The sequence below is a fragment of the Panthera uncia genome (assembly GCF_023721935.1).
Source record: "Panthera uncia isolate 11264 chromosome C1 unlocalized genomic scaffold, Puncia_PCG_1.0 HiC_scaffold_3, whole genome shotgun sequence".
Classification (NCBI taxonomy): domain Eukaryota; kingdom Metazoa; phylum Chordata; class Mammalia; order Carnivora; family Felidae; genus Panthera; species Panthera uncia.
This window is the reverse complement of record NW_026057584.1, coordinates 84,672,044-84,686,504: the sequence shown is the minus strand read 5'-3', so window position 1 is coordinate 84,686,504 and position 14,461 is coordinate 84,672,044.

Below are 14,461 nucleotides of genomic sequence, written 5' to 3'. Positions count from 1 at the left end.
GTGTGTGTGTGTGTTCAATACGTAAAGGAAGAATGAAATTGAGACACCAAACCCTTTCATTGACTCGAGTTTAGGACCAGATTTTAATAACACAGCTGTCCAGATGTGAGACACTAATGAGAACATAAGGAATTCCTGGATAGAAAAGGGATGGTTGGCCCAATGGCCTGTCTCCTTCAAGTTTATTGCAACACACCTCTCTGTGTTGTCAGCATATCTTCCAACCCCCTTGCCTACATAAACATGTCCAGCTGTCTCTTAAACTCATTTTTACTTTATGTTTCACTCAATGGACTTATTTGGTAATTTGCAGTGTTTTCCATATGCTGGTAGATCTTTGGATGAAGTGGTCCTACATTATCCCTACTTCTTAATTAATTACATGAAATATTTCAGTGACGAAATATAGCAGATACCATTGGAAATTTGGAAGAAATCAAATATACCTACAATGAATTTAGAAAGAAACAAATATAATTTTGCTATATAATTTCATTTTTCTTAAAGATGTGAAGATGTAAGTGGAGAGTGACAAACGTGGGTAAATATAAAAACTTTCTTTCACTGTATTAGTTTCATTAACAAATTTCTTAGCAAGAAGAAAATGCTAAGCTCAGCTGATAAAATAAAGAAAAGGATTTGATGTTTTATTTTCATTGGGGTAAAGCCATATTCCAGATAATATTTTACTTCCTTAATTATATTAATATTTCAGGCTAACATAAATTTCAGCTGAATTATTCAAAAAGTAAAATCAGTTCTCTGATTCAGTATAGAAACAATTTTACATTAAAACCCTTTTCTCAAAATTTTCCAATTTCCTGAGGACCAGTGGGCTTGGGGTAAATTCTTAGGTTGACCATGGGTCCTTCTGATTGGAAAATACACCTGAAAATTTCCTTTAAGGTTTGATGGGAGCTCACAGAAGTAGAAATAACAAAAGGATGCTGAGGGAAATTAATGCATAATTAGTATATCATTTAGCTGAATATTTCGCATTCTCATTTTTAAATGGCATGATTTTAAAATTATTTCAATACATGTGTGTTGATTTGATGTGTGTGTAACATCAAATATTATGATTAAGTGCCAGCTGTAGTCTTTTATTGACAAATACTTGGGGTGACCAACTTGTCTAGACTCACCCTGGCATTTCCTGGTTTTAGCCTGAAAGTCCCACTTGCTGTGAAATCCTCCAGCTTCTGGCAAACAGGTACTTCACAAACACATATGGGGGAAAAAATCTGCCACTAAGATTTGCTTGGCTTTGGTCTGTATACTCTTCAGACTCTGGGAACCCAAAAAGCAAAGTGTTACGTCAGCATTAAGGATTTTACTCTCTTGTTATAACAGCCTGTGTTAGGGTGTCAGCGCCTTGGTGACTAGGACGAAAGACGATCCATGTGATTTTTTTTTTCTTTTAAGCTGTTTCTAAGCTCAGATGCATGATGTTTTCTTTAAGAAAAGAGAGAGAGTGGAAAGCTAGAAAATGTTTAAAAATCAAACCTATTTTCTTCCAAATTTTTCACCCCCAACTTCCTTGCTCTCTGGACACACTGTAACATACATCATAAATCTAGCACCTTGAACAACCTCCAAAATCTCTGAAGCATAGCAATAGCCTATTGTCCAAATTATGGTAAGGAAAAAATTATCTACATTGAGTGATTTTAATCTGACTTATGTGCCTCACAGCTAAAGGGATTCTGTGAGTATTTTGCTACTTTTAAATTTGTGGACAGTGACTTCTGAACTTTCTCAAGGAGGAGGTCCAACAAAAGAGCATGCCTGAATCTACTTCTTAATGATTTTTAGCTTCAATGAAACCGTTTACAGGATTCCTCTGCCTAACAACTGCTCTGCCAAGCATTGTATAAAATAGCATTCTGCATGGTTAGATGATCCCATGGAAGGTGACCAAAAGATTTTAAATAGAGAGGAATGTAACCAGCCACTCATCCGAATTTGTGCATTTTTCATGTGTGTGCTGTGTCTCTGTGGAAGCGCCTTGTTCAGTGCTCGTGCGTGTGTGTGCATGTGTGTGTAAACACGTAGCATTTAGCTACAGAACAGAATGTGTCACAAATTTCTTTCCTGGTCACCATGCTGCATGACTGATCCATTTCATGTGATGTGTTTAGTATGGTTCATTGCCCACTGGTCTTATTATTTAACAATTTGCATTAAATTGAATTTTCTATTTACAGGTGTAAATGGAAATTTTGGCTTCTGAGAATTTATTATTTGCTGGCCAGAATGTTCTTGGTTGACTTAGCTCTGCCAATACTGGATTGCAGATACCTGGAATAAAGTTTGGGATATTTAATTAGAATATCATCATAAAAGAACTTGTTATTTTTATGGCTAAGCTTGAGCAACCGAGGCCAGATCAGTATCATTAGTCTAGGAGACATTTACCATCACTCTCTAGAGGTTTTTAAAAAACCATGTGTATTTCTTGATGGATCAGGGGAAGTTAAATTAGTGATAATGTGTATAAATTACTCAAAAGTTCAAAAAGCTTGAAACCTTTATCATCTGATATAACATTTTGTTGATAACTGGACATTTCTCACTTTAAACTCTTGGCTTCCCACAGATTCAAGGAGCTAATACTTATTGACTGCGTACTGTTTGCCAGACTCTGACTCCATGCTTTACCTATCTTGTTTCATTAAACCCTGAAAGCATCTTGTGAGGTGAGCACTATGTTTATTACCATTTTACAGGAAACGGATGTTTAAGAAAGATCACAAGCTTGCCTGCACACATGCCCAGTGAATGGCAGGGTCACTCTGAAGCCTGCTTTCCAGGCCTCTGATGGGTGCAACTCCTCCATATCCATAGTGATCTATGAGATCACTATGTCTCCTTGTTCTCTGGCCCCCTTTCCCATGTCCTGGCTCCCACTTGTCCTCTCAGTGCTGCAGAAGACACTAGCTCCATTCTCTGTCTTGGGCTTTGGACGAGTGGTTCCATTCTTACCCTCTGTGCCTGCCATACTCTTAGTTTTGTGAAGTTTTTGTTTTCAGCTCTAGCATTGGAATGGTCACCAACGTCACTATCTCTACTGGATCTAGCAGAAGTCTGGCCAAACTCCTAGGACATTGTGTGTATGTGTGTGTGTTTTCATATTTTTATTTTTAGTTTCCTTCTCTTTCTTTTTAAAAACAGATTGAGATATAATACACATACCTTATAACTGATCCATTTAAGCCCTCAATTCAGCAGTTTTGGTATAGTCACAGATACATACAACCATCACCAGCGTCAGTTTTAGAATATTTTTGTTTCCACAAAGAGAAACACTATACCCTTTAGGTCTTACTCCCTCCCTTGATTTCTCCATCTCCCTCAGCCCTAATCGACCACTAATCTACTTTCCATCTCTGGGGATTTGCCTATTCCGGACATTTTATGTAAATGGAATCACATAATACATGGTCTTGTGTAACTGGCTTCTTTCGCTTAACATAATGTTTCAAAGATCCTACATACTGTAGCATGTATCAATGCTTCATTCCTTACTCTGACTGAATAGTACTCCATTGTGTATATCACCTTGTATTTTTCTGCTTGGGTTGTTTCCACGCTTTGGTAATTGTGAATAGTGCTGCTGTGAACTTTCATGTACCAGTGTCTGTTTGAAAATCTCCTTTCAATTCTTTGGGGGTATATACCTAGGGATGAAATTGCTGGGTCTTGAGTCTATGTTGCACTGTAAAAATTATTTTATTTTATTTTAATTTTTTTAAGTGTACTTATTTATTTTGAGAGAGAGTGAGGGGGGAGGGGCATGTAGAGAGAGAGGGAGAGAGAGAACCCCAAGCAGACTCCACACTGTCAGCGCGGAGCCTGATGCGGGGCTTGGACCCACAAACCGCAAGATCACTACCTGAGCCAAAACCAAGAGTTGGATGCTTAACTGACTGAACCACCTGGGCACCCCTGTTTTTTTTTTTTTTTAATTTGAGAGAGAGAGAGAGAGAGAGAGAGAGAGAGAGAGAGAACATGAGTGGGGGAGAGGGGCTGAGAGAAAGAATCCCAAGCAGGCTCCCCAAGGAGCCTGATGCAAGGCTCAATTCCATGACCCTGGGACCACAACCCAAGCTGAAATCAAGAGTCCGATGCTCAACTGACTGAGCTACCCAGATGCCCCTATGTTACACTTTTTGAGGAACCACTAAACTGTTTGCCACAGCAGCTGTGGAATTTTATATTCCTGTGAACAATGTAAAATGGTTCCAATTTCTCCACAAACTTGCTATTTTATGTTGTTTTTCTTGTTTTTGTCAGTGGTGTTGTTGTTTTTTTTTTGTTTGTTTGCTTTTGTTTTTTTGATTGTAGCCATTCTAGTGGGTGTTAAGTGGCCTAATATTTAAGATCTTTTAGAGACTTTTCAAGAAAGCTTTATACTTTTGTGTTCTCAAGATTGGTTTATAACTCCCGTAAGTTATTTGTCATCATATCCTATAATCTCTCTCTCTCTCTTTCTTTCTCTGCTTCTTTATCCGTTTCTTAAAACCAGAATGGACAGTCTTGTTCCTTTTGTATTTTTCCTGGTCTCAGAACATGCTTGTGCTGGAGTGAATAAAGGCATGGGGTGACTTGTGAGGACAAGGAGTGCTGGGAATCAGCATTTCTGTGTAATCCCTTCCATTGTGCCAGACACTGTTGTAGCACCAACATGTCTTATCTTATTCAATTTTCACAAGAATGGTAAGAACAAGGTGTTAATTTCGCAGAAGAAGAAACAGACCAGAGACAATCTCTTGTCACCCACCTGAGCAGAGCTTGACTTCAGACCCAACCCTCTCTGAATCCAGGACCTGTGTTAATTTCAGGACAATGTGCCACACTAGAAAAAAAAAAAGACATGAGAAGGACCATTACTACTCTTATTCTTGTTACTGGGACTACCTCCTCGTATTGGATGCCTCCTGGTGCCATACACCATGACAGCTAAATTTTGGATACCATCAAATCTAATCACTTTAAGAATCCAGTGATTCAGATGTTATTATTATTTGAGAGAATGAAACAGTCACTGAGAAGTTAAGTAACTGCCCAAGAACAAACAGCAAGTAAACCATGAGCTCAAAACTGGGTTGGCTTCATTGCAAAGTGTGGGTACTTCTGTCAATGTAGGAAAACGCATTTAAGATCTGGAAGTTTCACCTGGAAACCTGAGAGTTGTGAGATAAGTCAGGAAATCAGGCAACCAGACTGCTCAATAATTTTTCCAGATAATTTTTCCAAGTACTTTTGTTTTCTTATTTGCTTCCAGTCATGATTTTGGTGGTGTAGATATTCCACTAAATCTACGTATTATGAAAAAGTACTCCATGATCCTAAAAAAGAATGTTCTGCTTATTGGCTTATTCCCTATTATGTTTTAAAGCATCTTACCTATATAATACATGTAAAATATACTACATCTGATCAAACCATTTTTTTTTTTTTAGATTATAGTAGTAATTTGGCTACTCTTGCTTTTAACAATTTGAGCATTCATTCAATATTTATTCCACATAGCCATTTTTTCTTTTACTGTGTAAATCCTACCTGGAGATCTACGAAATACTGGTAAGAGTATATGGTAAAGATAAATAAGGAATATTATAACTAGCATAGAAGATTTTAAAACTATACTCTGATTTTATACTAATTTGTAGTCTCTGATTTAAGAGAATTATCCTAGATCACTACTAAGCTGTTAAATGTCGGGAAACCTCTGCATGGCAGTATTTTGGGGCCAGGTGTAAGTGGAAAAGAAGAGGCCTCAGATGACTTTAAGTAATTTTAATCAATATGTTTTCTCATTCCCGGTATCCTATTTTGATGTTTCACTCATTCTTCTTGTACCATGCTCTTCATTGCTCTTCATGCCTTTGTCAAGGATTTTTTTTTTAAACAGAGACCTAGGTTACCATTTGGCATATGTCTCCCTTGTCAGTGACATCTTGAAAATTAAAAAAAAATAATACCTCCCTCACATGCATCCATTCAGGTTGGCTGCCTGTAACCGACTGCGCCATGCTTCAAAATGTGTCACCTTATTAAATTCTGCAAATTGTTCTGAACATTGTCTCTATAAATGTTTTGGAAGGGCTTTACTGTCAGGTCAGCTTTCTAAGGGCTAGAAATATGTCAAACCTGGCAGCCTTACCTTTATTTAAGAGCCAAAATACAAATAAGTAGATTACAAAGCAATCAATCAATACAGCATTGCAGGATGTTATGGTTGGCATTGACCTCGGAGTTCGGCACCCTCATTTTACAGATGAATAAACTCATCCATAAGCTCTGCAGGAGATGGGGTTCGGCCTTGATTCAGTTACAACTAGCTAACCTTGGACATGCTGCTGTGCCTCAGTTTCCTCATGTGACAGGGAGGAGGAGCTTTCCTTTTGTTAGGTAATCCCTCAGGCATTTTCCTACCTCCAGTTTCTGTGTGTCATGACAAAATGGATTGTATTGATGCATTTCTAGTCCTTAAAAAAGTTTCTTAACTCACACAGAATAACTCTTCTAATCTTTTATGGGGCCTCCTTATATATTCTCTAAAAGTTGGACACATGAGCAATTTATAGTTATTGGGAAAATCGTAATTTTTATTCACTGTCAAAAGAATAAACAGACGAAGATCTTTTCCCTGTTCTGAGCATTTCTTCACTTTTTTCCCTCCCTGGTTTGTTGTTGTAGGGTTGCTTGGGGATATTAGGTTACTGACCTTTGTTTTTCTTTCTACAAGAAGCTTTCACTAAAGTATTTTTTGGGGGGGTGTCGTATAAGAAACAATGACTCTCACATGCAAGTAATTAAATGGATGTAAGGCAAGAAAAAAAGTGGCACAAATTTGAATTGATGAATTTTCTTTCTGGAAACTCATGGAGCCTAGTCTGAAAGCTGTGTGCAAGCATGCACGGGCTTTCTGAGAATATTTCCTCTCTTCTGATACACTGAAGTCTCTGGGTGAGTTTAGTTCCCCTGTAAGGGCTGAGCAGGCAAGTTTGGCAAACAATCTAATCTGATATGATGCATGCTTTTCTACTCAACTGTAAAAATCTATTTCATTCAGATATCACCTGCTATTCTTATGGCAAGTCTTTGGAATAGAGATCCTAAATGTGTCAAAAATATGTAATGCATTTATGATAGAAATAAATAGAGACGAGGGTGACTTCAGCTTCCTTTCACATGTGCTGGCCAGCACTTGCAGAATTCAAAGTAGGTTATGTTAGCCTTCCCACTTTCAATGCCTTTATGGATGTGGTGTTTATATACCCTAGATTTTCCAGGGCAGCCCTGGGTTGTAAATATTCTGTCCTGTTGTTCCCATAAGTACAATCATACTTGTCAAGCCATGTGTCATGAGTTTCGGTTTGGAAAATACGGGCGCTGTATGTCCATCAGAGCCTGTTGCTCTGGCCTGATGCCTGATGCTGCTGCTCCACTGTGCCCTACCCCTAGCCCACTTCCCGTACTCGTCAAAGGCTTGTTTCAGTTTTAGTCCACTTGCTCTCTCTGCCTCATGTCTAGGGGACAATGTGAACAGTAAACTAATCTGTGTTAATGGGCAAGCTGGGGAAAATCAGCAGGAGAGGATCTGCCTGGATTCTCACATCCCAGAATGTTCTGTCTCCATCCAGGTAGCTTAAGGGGCACTTTGGAAATTGTGCCTTCACTTCATTTATCTCTAAGACAAAGTTGTTCTGCGGGTGGTTGGTGGGGACAGATACCTTTTTTTTTTTAATGTTTATTTATTTTGAGAAAGATAGAGAGCATGAACAGGGGAGGGGCAGAGAGAGAGAGAGAGAGAGAGAGAGAGAGAGAGAATCCCAAGCAGGCTCCAAGCTCAATGGGGAGCCCAATTGAGAGCCCTAGGCGGGGCTCCATCTCACAACCGTGAGATCATGACCTGAGCCGAAATCAAGTGTTGGACACTTAACCAACTGAGCCACCCAGGTGCCCTGGCAGGGCCAGATTTCTTTCTTTTTTTTTTTTTTTATGTTTATTCATTTTTGAAAGACAGAGACAGAGCACAAGCAGGGGTGGGGTGGTGAGAAAGGAGGACACAGAATCTAAAGCAGGCTCCAGGCTCTGAGCTGTCAGCACCAGAGCCCGACGTGGGGCTTGAACTCATGAACCTCGAGATCACGACCTGAGCCGAAGTCGGTTGCTCAACCGACTGAGCCACCCAGGCACCCCGGGACAGATTTCTTAAAGAGGCAAGAGCTCCCATGTTTCACTGCAAAGATGGCTTCCACCCTGTTAATATCTTTGGCTGGCTTTGCATATGTGTCCCAGATACGATTAAATCTCTGTAACAGTAGGAGAGGAATAAAAGGCCAGTGTGCCAACTTTACTTTTCTGCCCACAATAATTTCTTCTGGTATGTGTACACTGCTCAAATGCTCTTTTTACAAAGTTGGAAAGCAAAATTGTTTTATGACAATATTTGCTGAGACAGCAAGATAAATCTATGCCTCTCCATTGTTAAATCCCTGACCCTCATCGAACCCTGACTTAAAAAAAAATATTCTTTAATGAGGAGGCTCAGTTTAACATTTGTATAAAGATGTTTAGGATTATTTGAAACATTTTGTAGATTTCAAGTTCATTGCCTGCCATTTTCCTTTTAACCTAACCTTGTTATTTCTGTTTATTTTATGTGGTTTTATTATGTAAACATATAAAGATTTCTACTAACTGTCCAAACAGCTTGCTTTTAAAATCTCTGCTTAACCACTTTTATTTGTATCACATTTTTTTTTCTTGTCTTGGTTTAGTACTTAACTGTGATAAATTTCAAATGAATCTCCTTTAACTCTTTAAAAAATAACTTCTCATTCCTCTGTGTTAAGCAGTTTACCTTTTAGAAATTCAATCAGCATTCCTTTTGGCAGTTTGCATTATCTTAAAAAGCAGCATTAGTACCTTGACTTTTCAGTGCTGGGAGCATTTGCTGAACCAGATGCTTTCAATATCATCTATTATTTTTAATCATGCATGGTTAAGTCTCAAGAACAGTCTCTTGAGATTGTTGACTACTTAGGAAACTAGAAGAGCAAACAAGTACATGGTATCTTTAGAAACAGGATACAAATTTAGCTTCATTATTATCCTAATCAATATCTGAGTAATTAAGCTGCCTTATTATCAAATTCAAGCTTTCCTTACAGTCTATTATCAGTTTGTCTTTCCTCTTCCTTTATGTCTATATTCAGCTAATTTAATGCTAACATTGTAGAATCACCTGGTCTCTTCTGTTCCCTGTAATCTTCTGATAATTATATTTAACTGAGGGATCAGTATGTTCCACACATATTAACGTCTAAAATCTTAACAATAAATCCGAGAGATTTGTATTATTATCCCCATTTTATAGATGGGAACATAAGTTTTGAATGGGTAAATCATGTTTTTCCGGCTCACAACCAGTACGAATGAGGCTTAAATTCAAACCAAAGTCTGTCTGACTTAAAAACCCCCGCTTCTAACCACTGTGCTATAGTACTTCCTGTTAATGAAGGATAAAGGTGTCTGTTATGTAAATCAACATAGTCATTGAAGATGGACTTCCTTCTTTAATCCTGTAATATGCGTATATGAAAGCATTTATTAATCTTGTCTGCTTTTCCTTTTTTATTTGAAAAATGCCAAAAAGTATATCATACATTCATAAAAATCATATAAAATTAGAAGCAAAAGACTTCCCCGTCCCTCTAAGGTTGCACAACAACCTTACACTCTTTAGTGCATGTACTTTCAAAGTTCTGCTAGGCGTATCTAGACATGACTCTATAGACATTTCCTTTTAAATTTTAAAGTCTTAAGGTTTATTACCAAAATTACTGTATCTTATCACTTCTTGCTTGCATAGGGAACATATAAAACTTTATTCCTCTGGAAAACGACTGCAAAGTATCTTTTCTTTTCTTCTTTTTTTTTTTTTTTTGGTAAGGGCTTTGAGAGTCAGAGTCTAAGCTGTGTATCAGTGAGACAAATAGCTTTAAAATATTGATTTTCCTTTTTTTTCCTCCTGATATTTGTCCATCATTAGACTGTAGGAAGAGAAGTTTGGCCAAACACTTAATATTTCATAGTATTTTTTCTCTAAGTGGATGGTTGGAGATTTTTACAAATCCTTTCCTCTTTTAGATCAGAAACGTCTTTTACCAAGAGACATTTAACATAGACTTTTTAGGGCTTCCCTCCTCTACTAAAAAACGGGGGTATTTTCATCTTGAACGAGTGAGGGAGGCAAGGATGAAAAGGCTAGCAGAGAGGCAGTCATCACCGCAGAAGTCACAGGAGCACGTCTTCGGCCCCTTTGAAGCCATCGGAGTTGGTCTTAGATAAAAGTGCCTAGAAGGCAGAACTTGCCTTCGTTCTTTCGTTCATCAGGGCATTCTCTCTTCCTCCTGTGGGCTCCAACTAAAGGCTATACATCTGCTTTATTGCTGCTTACATGCAGGGCTTTTGCTTTCATATCTGTTTTTATTTGCTGGATGCTAAACCATGCAAGCCAGGTATTCTGTCTTTCTATTTCTATCCCAGTGCCTATTTAGTGCTGAATAAATGGATGTAAGATGAAGACCAACTAACACGTGGATGATTGAATAATGACAATGCCTGCTGTTTGGGACCCTGAGAGTAAACGACAGGGATTTGCAGTAAGGTATCAATATCAGCGTTGAGAGGCAGAGTGTGCTACTGAACACAGTGTAGGTGTGGACTCATTTATCTCACAAACCCTCCACTTGCTAGAAATGTGTTCTTTTCTGAGGTTCGAGGTTTGGGCCTTAGCTGTCCCACCTGTAACATGGACATAATATCACTCATGGCCTGTGTTGCTGTCAAGATTCAATGATAAAATGTTGTAACAGGCTTGGCCCTGATCTTCAGGCTACAGACTTTGTCTGTCTGTCTATCTATCTAATTTATTTCAATGTTTAAAAACATTTACTTGTGACAAAATACACATCACGTAAAATTTACCATCTTAACCAGTTTTAAGTATACAGTTCAGGAGCATTAAGTATATTCATGTTGTTGTGCAAGTGATCTGTGGATCTCTTTTCTTCTTGCAAAACTGAAACTCTGTACCCATTAAACTACAACTTCCTATTCTCCCCCACCCCCAGCCCTGGGAACTACCATTCTACTTTCTGTCTTTATGAATTTGACTAATCAAGGCACTTCGCATAACAGTATTTGTCGTCTTGTAAGCGGCCTATTTCACGTAGCAGAACGTCCTCTAGGTTCATCCATGTTGTAGCATCTGTCAAAATTTCATTCCTTTTTAAGGTTGAACAATGTTCCATTGTACATTTGCTTACACGCTCTCATTAACTGATCCTTGGGTTGCGCCCACCGTTTGGCCATTATGAAATAATGCTGCTGTATCATGGGTGTACCAATATCTCTTCGAGACTCTCCTTCCAGTTCTTTTGGGTGTATACCCCAAAGTAGAATTGCTGGATTCTGTGGTAAATCTGTTTTTAACATTCTGAGGAACTGACACACTGTTTCGTGTAGTGGCCACACCATTTAATATCCCCACCCACAGGGCATGGGGGCTCCAATGTCTCCACGTCCTCACCAACGCTTGTTACTTTCTGTTTTGCAGCGCGTCTATCCTGATGGGTGTGAGGTAGTATCTCAACCAACTTTTAAACCTTCAGACAAATTCCCATGTTTTGCCTACTAACCCCCAGAAATAAAATATTGATTATAAAAACAAGTTCGGAATACCATGTAGGCAAAATTAGGGAATGTTGACCGCAGAGCAAGATGTTCCAATGCTTATTAGTTGGTTTGCCCTCAATTATCTAGATGTGAATCTATAATTGTTCTTACAACAGATTTTATGTTCACTGAATCTGTTTAGGGAAAAAGTGTGGTTAAGTGAATTCTGACCTGACTTGTTATAAAGAGTATAGAGGAAGCTCCTTCCTTTCCTTGAATGGTACTATTTTGATTCCTCATGTTTTGCTTATTGAAAAGGGCTTGTTATTCTTACTAAGTGATTTAAGATTTTTTAGACATCGCTGTTATGTTTAGACCAATGAGACAAAAGCATGTGAAAGATTTACAACTTTACTGTTAGTTTTATGTGCTGGAGGGAAGGTGGCCATATAGATGCTACCTTAAAGAAGGAGTCTATTTTCTCCTATTGAATCAGACCTGGGGCTTGTTGGTCACTGCAGTGAGCCTGCTTGTGAGTAAATGTGGGTGCATTTTAGTGCACTGTAATGTGATTTTTAAACTTGTTCAAACAATGAATTCACTGCTGTCATCACATCTCTTCCGATTTTCAAATGCCAACTTGACACCGTCGTTCTCATTAACAATTAAAAAAAAGTTTTGCCCCTCAAGTTTCTATTATAAGGGATGTATTCTTGAAGTTATGGTTACATTAAAATTCTTACTACAAATGAAGCCAGCTAAAAATGTTTACCAACTTGAATTGAGCTCATCATGTTTTGTTTGCTGAATAGTGTTTTGTGATTTTACCAACATAAGAATGAGTCTCCAAACTATTTTTAAAAGTGGAGCTTTTACTCTAAAGAAGTGCTTGCCTCATTTTCTTCATGCTACTCCAAACAAGATGTTGTTTATTACTTTGAAACACTATATGTAAACCCCAGGAATATGTTAAATATGATTGAAGTCTTGGCTGTCTTTAACAAATTGAAGTTTCCAGAAATTTAGCTGTGTTTAAAAACCAAAGCCATGTTTTCAGGAAAGATTTCTATTTCCAAATATGTGGTTGCCCAAACCTTTTATATTTTCATGTCAAATTCAGCTGCCAAATAACACACACTGTACCTTAGCTATAATAGAAAAACACACATAGACGAGATTTTAAAAAGCACTGCAAGAACTATGATCATATTTCTCGAACTTCTGCTATTCCTATGCATATAAGTGTGTCTTCGAGTGAGCTCTATAAGGCGCCGGTCACTTATACTGGGGCAAAGTGACACGCACAACATGAGATTGGCACTGTGTAACAGCTGATCTGGGAAAATACAGGAATTTCTAGCCAGACCAAAATATGAGGTCAAGGAAGTCGCTTTTATAATAATAGTGGTTATCTGTTTAATGTGTGATCTGGCAGTGATATGATGTTGACCATAGGCAATTATGCATATTTCTAAACGGGTTGTATGCAAGCCCAGAGTAAGAGAAATCCCCCGGTTTGTGATAAAAGGGTATTTATTGCCCTTTTATTTCCTTCGTATGCTTTACTTAATCATTTATAAAAGACAAATTAATAGTGAGTACCGATTTCATTTTGTGTTTTATTCTGTAGTCATTCCTACACATTTGGGATATGTATTAATATGTGCTCTTAATAGTTTTGGCACAAGTTCAATGTCAACGAATGAGTGATGTACACATTTTACAGTCCTTCTTAAGGGATAATAATGTTGTTCAGTGACAGTGTGTCTTGATTTCTTCGGGGGCAGCGTACGCAGATATGAGTCATATGGGATAGAGACCTATTAGTTATTTTTTCTCAGCTTGTGCAATGAGGCAAAATTTTTGTTTCATTTTAGTGCAGTTTTTTTTAGAATGGTATTATCAGGATTAGTGTGTAGATTAATGCCTAAGAAACTGGTTGATCGCTTGGGACTCTATTTTCCTTTATCCTTTCAATGTGACTGAAAAGTTATATTCTATATTTTCATATCAATGACAATGTGATGACACGGCAAAGGAGTTACATTGGCTTGTTGCACACATCAAATCTAATCTTCTTTGTGGAAAAATATGTTTATTTTGAGCAAGAAAAAAGAAATTTGAGTGTTTCAAGTATCAGGAAACCTATGTTGGAAAGGATAGTGATTGGCTGTTGTTTACCTACTCCATGGGCTGAACAAGGAGAAATGGGGTTGAATTTTAGTAAAACAGGTTTAAATTAGCCATGCGAAGCACTTACAGAAGACACCACGATACGATGGGTTGCAATTGCTGCCTTCTTTATTCCCAGGGACTCCGTCTGCCGTACTCACCAGGGCTCAGCATGGTATCTGGCACAGAAGAGGGGCTCAACCGATATTAAATGAATAAAGAGAAAGAATGGATTAGGGAAGATGCTCATAAAAGGCAGAGCATTTGTGCCCAATGTAAGGTATTAATTTTAAGGTTTAATAGTGTCATTATTTTAGGAACCTCTACAAAGAAATCAGAATTGTAAATATTGAAAAATCTCCCCAGAATTTTAAATTTGAACAATACACCATGTTTACCTACACAGTTTCCGATTTTCCCTTTAGAGTAGCACAGTATACTGGGGGCGTCTGGGTGGCTCAATCAGTGAAGTGTCTGATTTCAGCTCAAGTCATGATCTCAATGTTTGGTTCATGAGTTCGAGCCCCTGGTCATGTCTCCCTCTGCCCCTTCCCCCGCTTACACTCTTCCTCTTTCTCTCTCTCTCTCTAAAATA